The sequence below is a fragment of the Petaurus breviceps genome, unplaced genomic scaffold (assembly GCF_028583685.1).
Source record: "Petaurus breviceps papuanus isolate PSGF00001 unplaced genomic scaffold, PetGlider_PUasm1.0 490, whole genome shotgun sequence".
Taxonomy (NCBI): Eukaryota; Metazoa; Chordata; class Mammalia; order Diprotodontia; family Petauridae; genus Petaurus; species Petaurus breviceps.
This window is the reverse complement of record NW_027186352.1, coordinates 7,905,514-7,914,977: the sequence shown is the minus strand read 5'-3', so window position 1 is coordinate 7,914,977 and position 9,464 is coordinate 7,905,514. Positions and strand designations below refer to the sequence as shown.

Below are 9,464 nucleotides of genomic sequence, written 5' to 3'. Positions count from 1 at the left end.
ATCCCAGATGTTTAACCTTCCCCATTTTGCCCCCCCAATTACACTTACATCCCAGATGTTTAACCTTCCCCATTTTGCCCCCCCAATTACACTTACATCCCAGATGTTTAACCTTCCCCATTTTGCCCCCCCAAATTACACTCACATCCCAGATGTTTAACCTTCCCCATTTTGCCCTCCCCAAATTACACTCACATCCCAGATGTTTAACCTTCCCCAGCAGGGCGACATCTTTCATCCCACTTGTGACTCCCACAAAAAGCCTGCTTTGATACTTTCGAACACATTCCTCTTTCCTCTGATTTATTTGGGAATGGCTGGACCGAGTGCCATCAACAACATACCTGATTCACCACAATATCTCCATGTTGTTCATCTTCCTCTTTTTCCCTTTTCATTTGTTTGATGGATGTGAAGTGAGAAGGAAGCGCCACATGATTCTAGCTGACATTTACTAAGAACATTTTTTTTTTTCCATATGACTGCTCAGAGAGCTTAGATTTCTTCTGAAAAATGCCTGCTTAGAGAGTGACCAGGAAGATCTAACTTCAAATCTGACCTCAGATAACTAATCAGCTGTGTGGTTGAACCTGAGCAGGTCACTTAGTTTTGTCATTTGTAACATGGGGATAAAATTGGGTCTTTGGTATAGAATATATTAGAGCTTGTGTGGACCAGGGGTCATTCCTACTCCATGATGAAGCCTTGTAGCTGGGCCTGAGTGAAGATAATAGCAAAAAGTCCTATCTCCCCATGCACAAATACAATTAAACTTAAAAGTCTTGTCTTTTTTTTTTTTTTTTGACACCTTTGTGACCACCAGTTCTTCTGCGGGGTAGTAACCCAATAATAAGCTTAGGATGATGAATCTCCAAGGAATTGGTCCTCAGTGCCTGTGCATGGTCCATTTGGTGAATACAGACTGGCTTCATTTACCTGAGTCCACTCATGTTACCTCTCATGTCACCACTATTTCTTCTCACTCTTTACAAATGCATGGTCTTTATCAAGGTACAATACAGGTGTAGATGAACAGTAACAGTCATGGTGAGGGGAGCATCAGAAGGGACTTAGGACAGACAGTGATATGAATTTTAAAAGTAAAATCATTAAAGAACAGCTTAAAAGAGTAATTATTTGGGGTGCAAAAGAAAGAATTGATAGAGAGCAATTTAGATGGGGAAGGTAGAAGGGGCGGTAGTTCTCTACTTGGGAAATGAGTTTGAGGGAACAATACATATATATTTAAAAGAGTATAAAAATCTTCTAAATTCAGGAGAAATAAGACTGACTGCCCACTCTCTCCCTTATCCTTTCCTGAGAAGGCTGGTCCCCTTCCTCTAAAATGACCCTGAATACATTTTTACATGTGCTTAGCAGTGATCTCTGGATACTATTTGTTGTTTTACATGCTTTCATCTCCCATCCATGTGCTACGTTCTCAAATGTGAGGAACGTTCTTTGTTTTTCAACCTAACCACCCACAGGTCAGTGTCCTAGAACATAGATGTTGAGAGAAATGCTTAAATGATGTGGGAAGGGATATGTGATTGGTAGAGGAAGGAAGATCAGCTTATTGTAGAGATGAGATATTAATATACATATGCAGATATGGGAGAAACTGTTTTAACTGAATTGGATTTGCAGAATTTAATCAATACAGCCTGAAAATGAGACAATATTAGTAAGTAAAACTGAAATACGTCTATGAAGCCAAATGAATCTCTTGCCAAAACATACTTGCCTCTCAAGTTTTCTTTAAATTCAATCTTGCATTATTGCTTGGATAGTACAGGACATTGGAGAGAAAAGTTCTTTCTTTTTTAATGTGAGTAGTATTTAAACAATTGACAAATAGGTTTTACAAATGCCTATGCCTACTGTGTGCCAGGCTGTACTAAATGCTAACTGGGCCCCACACAAAGCAAGCTTTCAAAGTTGAAGCAGTTAAAAGTTGGGAGAGAAACCATCTTCATTTTCATTTCAGGAAATTAGAATTCTGGCTTCTTAACACTCCCTGTTGATCTCCTTGAGAATGGACTGGTTAGATAAGTGTGACTAAATTTTTTTTGAGAAAATTGTAAAAAATGTTGGCTAACAAATTGTTAATATCTAAGAAAACAAGGGACCCTACTGGAAACACAAGGAAAGGGGAGTTCCTTGCTGATTTTAGGAGACCAGGTTAAGTGAGTGTGATAGTAATGGCAATTAAAGATTCCCCTGTATTGGCTTGGTTTTCAAACTGATTGTGTTAAAACCCAGAGCTTGTTAATCCCACCTGTGGGATGGACTTGTTGATGTGAAAAGAAAGTCCTGAACTGGGAGGAGCTGGTGATGTAGATTTGGAGAGACAAGAGAGAGGCGGAAGAACTTTTTGGAAGCAGCACCTTGTGGAGGCAGAGAGAGAGACTGAGAGAATTGCTGGGGGGCCACTTTGAATTGCCCTGAACTTTTGAGACCTGCCCCCTGAGCTGCTGAGGACTGAGGAGACATGGCTGTTTTGCTGGTACTCTGTCTGTCTGTTTTGATGTTGTTTTGCCAGATTTGTCCACTGGTAAAAGACAGTCCTTTTGTTGAAGAAGTCCTGGAAAACCTGGCTTTTGGTTAAGAAGCCCTGAGACTGTCCTGCAGACAGAGAGTGAATACTGTCCACTGGTGAAGGACAGTGCTGTTGTTGCAGGGGTCTGGAGACTGTCCTGCAGACAGAGTGAATACTGTCCACTGGTGAAGGACAGTGCTGTTGTTGCAGGGGTCTGGGAACCTTTCTGTTGGTTCAGAAGCCCTGAAGAAGGATTTTCTTATTGTATGTTTACAGAAATCCTGGGAGAGGGTTTTTCTAATGTTTTCAGGGGTTCTAGGACTGTTCTACAGACAGAGGATGAATTAATGAAGGGACTGGCAATGTATCTTGTGACCTTGCTAAGCCTTGTCTCCCCAGGAACTAAGATTGCTGAGAACTTGCCACGTGTCAAGATGAAGAAAAGACCTCCATTTGGGTATTAAGTGCTGTGCTTAAACTTGATGTAACTCTGGGGTAGATTCAATTGTGATCCAGGGGTGGGGAACTTTTGACCTTTTTGTGTTCTATGGTTGAACAAATGAATGTCCTTTACTTATGTTTGGAAACTAATCTCCATTTGAGAAGAGGGGCTTTGTGGTGGACTAAATGAAGGTACAGCCTAGGGGTGGAGCAGTATTTAGAACAGGGACTTTGTAATTGATTGAATGAATGGAAGGTCCTGGGGTGGGGTAGTCCTTGGAGATTATTTAATCACCCTTAGTAAATGCTGTATTTTGAATGATGTCATATTTTGATCTTCTCTGTTCTTGGTTTGTCACTGAATAAAATGGAGAGCCCCTATGCTGGTATTTTGAACCTTGGGAAGCTGCCTTTCCTTGGCATTACATTACAGTGAGCAATCAAGTTTGGCTGATATTGGTGTATGTGTCTCTGTGTGTGTATGTGTGACTGTGTGTGTGTCCCTATCCTAATAATTATTGATTGCTATGCAAAGTTGCTTTAATCTTGTAATAGTAATGGAATTTAAAGATCCCCTGTATTGCTTGGTTGAGTGTTAAAACCCAGAGCTTGTGAATCCCACTTGTGGGATGGACTTGTTGATGTAAAAAGAGAGGGCTGAACTGGGAGGAGCTGGTGACATGGATTTAGAGAGGCAGAAGAAGGAGAGAGAGAGGCAGAAGAATTTTTTGGAAGCAGCATTGTGGAGGCAAAGAGATGGAGAGGATTGCTGAGGGCCAGTTCGAACTGCTGAGGACTTTTGCAAGCTGCTGAGGACTGAGGAGACCTGGCTGTGATGCTGGTACTTTGTCTTTTTTGATGTTGTTTTGCCAGATTCGTCTGTTGGTGAAGGCAGTGCTGTTGTTGTACAGGTCTGTAGCAGCAAGCACCCCAAGCGTCCTCAGGGTTTGCAGCTACCACAGGTTCTTGGATCTGCTTTGTTAAAGGAAAGCAACTCAAAATGGGTTACCAAGCTTACTTTAATCAGTCAGACATATATCGTTTACCTTGTTCAGGAGAAAAGGTCAGCACCCTGAACCTCAAAGTATACAGGCATAATTATCAAGACAGAAACATCAAGTAGACAGATTTCCAAACTGTCCAACCATTACATCCATACCCAGTCAACATCTGGGTTTCCACATTCTGGGTTTTTCAAAGCCGGGGGACTCTCAACAACGGCTTCCCAGAATTCAGATCAAATCACAGAACACTTCTCAAAGTGAGTCCCAAAACAAAGCTACATATCAGGGCTTATATAGCCTTCTCCTGGCTCAGAGAATGTAACAACCTTATTGACCCACTGGCCAATCAAAAAGTATCTACTGAAAAACAAGCCTCCCTCCCCAGGCTTCTGCTGCACTTTAGCCTAGGGGCAGGGAAGATCTTTAAAATTTACATTCGCATTACAAGGTCCTGGAACCTTGCTGTTGGTTTAGGGGTCCTGAGACTGTCTGAGACTGAGACAGAGAGAGAATTCTGTCCACTGGTGAAGGACAGTGCTGTTGTTGCAGAGGTCCTGGAACCTTGCTGTTGGTTCAGAAGCCCTGAAGAAGGATTTTCTTGTTGTATGTTTATAGAAATCCTGGAAGAGGGTTTTGCTAATGTTTTCAGGGGTCCTAGGACTCTTCTGCAGACAGAGAATGAATTAATGAGGACACTGGCAATGTGTCTTGTGGCCTTGCTAAGCTTTGTCTCCCCAGGAACAAAGATTGCTGAGAACTTGCCTCGGGTCAAGATGAAGAAAAGACCTCTCTTTGGGTATTAAATGTAACTTGTTGTAACTCTGGGGTAGATGGTTTGTTCAGTTGTGATCCAAGGGTGGGAAACTTTTTACTCTTTTGTGCTCTGTGACTGACCAAATGAATGGACTTTGTTTATGATTGGAAACTAATCTTCTTTTGAGAAGAGGACCTTTGTGATTGACTAAATGAATGTATTGCCCAGGGATGGAGTAGTACTTCGCTGAATTACACTTGGTGAATGCTGTATTTTCAATTATGCTGTATTTTGCTTTTCTCTATTCTTAATTTGTCACTGAATAAAATGGAGAGCCGCTACGCTGGTATTTTGAACCTTGGGAAGTTGCCTTTGCTTGGCATTACAAATCTTTATCGATGTCAGAGAAAGAAACTGACTCAATTCCTTCCCTAGTACTGTTAAAATTATCTCATAAAGGTGATTTAGGAATCCGGGATCACTGAATAGTGATTATAAGTGTTATCCCGGAGTCAGGAAGACCCTCCAAGTTTCATAGTCACTTAACCCTTCTGTCTGCCTCAGAATATGCTCAGCTGCAAAACGGGAATATATGAGACCTCTGCACAGCACCTTGCAAGGTGGGTGTCTTTTCCAAGGTCAGAGGCTGCATGCACACTGAGTTCCCTTGGGGAAATGTGTTACTATCACCTCAAGTGAAATTGGACATAATTCATCCAGGACATGCCACTAAAAACAGCGAAGCCTTCCTCTCCTACATGGCAGGGAGATTTCCCACTACCAGGTGCTCTGGGCCTTGAACTTGATTAAAGGGTGAGGCTTAGGCCGGTCAGGTGCAGGTTTCCCTGCTTTTCATAAACACTGGTCCACACTCTCAATCCCCCCTTTATTGCTTCACACCAAGATTTAGAAAATGCATCAAACGGTTCAGTCCCTGCCAACACTGTAAGTTTGGCATCTTCCCAACAAAGGGGGAAAGTTGAGGCTTCCTTAATTGTGTACTATTTTTATAAAGATCACACAGTTTGGTGAAGATTTTTAATGTTAAAATCTCTTTACCACGTGAGAGGGATGCAGCCCTGGGGCAGAGATGGAAAAGGACGTTTCGTGGTCCCCAGCCCTGCAGCGGACGGCTCCCTCCGGGCAGGACACCTCTTTATTCCCCAAAGTACAGATCAGGAAGATGCTCGGTTCCCACCTTCCAAACCAACACGTTGTTTGGTTTAACGGACACCGGTGAGCATCAGTCCCTGACCTTTCATTAACAGTAATCTATCCAAAAGGATCCATTTTCCGCATCAGAATAAAAACCTGAAAGAGAATTTTCATTGGATGCTCCACTTCACAAGAAACAATTTACTAACACTTGTGAATGATTCACGGGGGCAAAAGAAAGCCCAAACACGCCCTTCAATGGCCTTTTTAGAGCGGGGACAGTGAGCCAGGCACCTGGAGTGACAACCGGGGGCAGGTGACAGGTCACCACAGGACGGGACATCACGGGTCCTCCCTCTCCCCCTCCCCATCCTCCACCTCCTCCTCCCTTCCTCCTCCTTTCTCTCTTATTCCTCCCTACTCCCTGCATTGCCTCCCCCTCCTAGTTCCTTTCCCCTTCCTTCTCCCTTCCTCCTCCTCCCCCTCCTACTTCTTCTCCAGTATTCCCAGACCCAGCCCGTGAATTCAATTCAAAACATCAGTTCACTTTCGGACCCCCGAGAGCTTGATTTGTGAGGGGCCGGAACACCTGGGCTCGGGACCAATGGACGCCACCGGAGGCGTGGTCTCTCGGCTGTGGGAGGCGGAGCAGGGGGGCTAGAGGCGGAGACTCGCGATCCCTGGGCCCCGCCCCAGGATGGTGGAGCGAGCCTCCACCCCTCTTATCCCCGTTCCAGCCGCCCTGCGTCCTTCTGAACTCACCTGTCCAAGGACACAGTGCCGAGGGGGCGGCGGGGGGTTACCTTTATAGACTTTGTCAGAGAAGCTGGAGTCCGTCAGCGCTGACGTTTGGGATGCCGTCCAGGCTGGTCCCCCCCAAACCCAGGAGACAACGGGAGCCCAGCCCCAAGGGCGCGACTGGGGCACTGGGCTGGTGACTGCTGCCCCGAGTGCATCCCGTGCCCCAAGGGGTAAACTGAGCTCAGTTCCAGGGCTCTCAATACGGAGGCACTTCGGGGAGTCTCCCAAGTGAAGCTCTGAGCTCTCCTGTCCAGGTTGGGGAAACTAAGGTCTGCCTGGGGAGAAGGCTTTGCATAGCACTTGGTCTGAGCTCTGCCAGTCTAGGGGGTAAAGTGGTGCCTGCATTTACATCAATTGTAGGGCCTACCACTTGGAGGGTTGGAGCCAAATTGAAGTAAGCGGGTCCATGAACCCACCCTGGATGGAAACTCAGATATGGCTGAGTAATAGTATATGGCTGATAATTGGTCAGTGACTGCTTGGAGCCCATCTCCCGAAGGAGGAGATTTTCTCTTTGCAAAATAAGGACATTCCATTTTCTAGGTTTCTTGATTATTCAGAAATGTTTTTTTTTTTTTTTTTGCAGCCTCATTGCTGTTATTCTATTTAGAACCCAAAAAAAAAAAAAACAACCCACTAGAAGATGCATGTAAATATTTACCTTGTAGACATGTATTAACAGCTGATAGATCATGACTTTTCCAATTACAAAGTTACTTAAAAACAGTCCCATTATCTGACAACAACAGTTGAAGGCCAATTTCCTTTTAAATGCCTTAGCCTAGTGTTCTTTTCCACAAAAATTCTACAAGAGAACATGCTTGGTCTGGGTTTAATAGTTTCTTTTTTCAATTCAAAGAATAAAAAAGGAAAGATCTGCAAGAAATATCACAAATTTAACCTAAAACATATTAAACATCACGACAGGCTACTTTGGGGCAAACCTCTCAAGACTTTTGTATGGACTTGGATAACTTCATAACATTTTTTTAAATAGACAAAAGGAAATGCTAAATTAAAAACAACAACATTGGGTTTGAACTTCCTACAACAGGATTTATTTAGATAAAATATGGGAATAAGTAAACATTCTTGGGATGTTAAAATCCCTATCATGAGAGATCATCATAAATACAAGGACTATTCAATGATTCATTTTGCATTCATAATTCTGACAGATTTCCCATATTCTAATATTAGGCCAGTTGAAGACTCTGGTTTCCCTCTCTGCTTTAATCCTACTGGCTCTGGAAAATCATCTCTGTGGCACAAACCAGAACAGGTCTCACCCACTTCAAAGGCTCTGCATCTGGACCATTGCAATCAATGTGTGGGGGTGGCCTATGGACAGTCAAACAAAGCGCTGGCTGCGCAGTGAAGGAAACATAAAGGAAATTATGGATTAAGTCTGTAAGGTCCATTATTCTCACAACAATAATGAATTCTTGGAATATTTTCATAAAGCAAGGAAGGTCCTTTTGAATATCCAGACAATTGTAAATAGAAATTAAAGTTAACTGATGCTTAAGGGCTTTCAGGATGGGTGATTTAAAAGGTAGATTCTGATGAACATCATGGCAAAAAAAATCTCATTGATCTAGCACCTGCAACTGTTTAGAACAGGTGTCAGAACCCTAAAGAAAGAGAGATCAGAGTTTGCTCTCTCTTTACAAACACAGTTCTAAAAGGTGTTTTTTTATTGGCAGCCAAGGAGGTCGGGGGAGGGATGAATGGGAAGGACGGCAAATATCCATGAGAAAATTCTAAAATAGTGACAATGGGTCTGTGATGACTGTGGCCATTCCATCCATCACATTGGTCTTCAAGTGTGTAAGAGATTTTTACCAATTTTCTATAGTAGTCAAACTTTTTTTTTTAAAGCTAGTGCTTAAAGATTAGAGTTGGGGGTTCAGTTATCCAGAAATTTAGCTTCTATATATCCAAGCTAAATGTATGTTAATATAAGTGTGATAATACTTGGATCAACAAGATTATCTCACGACAATTCATGAGAAATGCTTGCTTTTTCACTTTTATTTGAAAATAACTAAACTTAAAAGCAAAGTTGGTTACCTACACTGCTTTTACTGGGCTCATTTAAAATTTTTGCTTTGTTAGGAAGGAAGCTCAACATATTCCAGTTTTATTTCATATTACCTTACATATTGCCTTAGATAGCCAACACACATACTGCCTCATTCCAAAGTCATATGATTTTTAGATGATCTTATAGAGTACTGAGAGCTGAACTTCTAAACCTATGAGAAAAATGTATGCCCATTTTAGCAAAAAATGTATGCCCATTAAAAAGAAGTATTATAAAACAAAATATTACATAGATGCTTTGAACTTTTGTTGGAAGGTTTGGTCTCTTTGAGGGTGTAATGTCTTCTAGAGCTAGAGTTTCTCTTTCCTGTGAGTCAAGTTCCTCTTGGTTTTTACTTAATTTTTTGGACCAAATTTCATTCCTTGACAAAGCATCATTTTCTCCAGCCTGGTTTGTGTTATTTAACAGAGTGCTTCCCTCTCTAAGCAAAGGCTCAGACTGGGTTTCTTTTGCTGATACAAAAATAACTTTGAAGGCGATGCCTTGCTCTGGGGCTGAATTTAGGAGAAGATTCTAAACATGATTTGGTTCAGATGGTTTTATTTTAGCAGTTTTTTATTTTACTATTTCAAACTCTTGCTTTTCGTGTTTTGTTTTTTTTTTTTTTTTTTTTTTTTTTTTTTTTTTTTTTTTTTTTTTTCTCTCTATTTTTGTTTTTAGTAC

At 42.1% G+C, this 9,464-nt stretch overlaps 1 long non-coding RNA gene across 1 annotated transcript in view; it reads right to left on the bottom strand.

The window, feature by feature from the left end:
• Positions 1-9,381: 9,381 nt before the first annotated feature.
• Positions 9,382-9,464, bottom strand: part of LOC138172123 (uncharacterized) — a 1,064,577-nt gene continuing 1,064,494 nt past the window's right edge. The window contains exon 2 of the long non-coding RNA XR_011171054.1: positions 9,382-9,441. This is a non-coding gene — a long non-coding RNA (uncharacterized lncRNA). The remainder of the gene's footprint in view (positions 9,442-9,464) is intronic.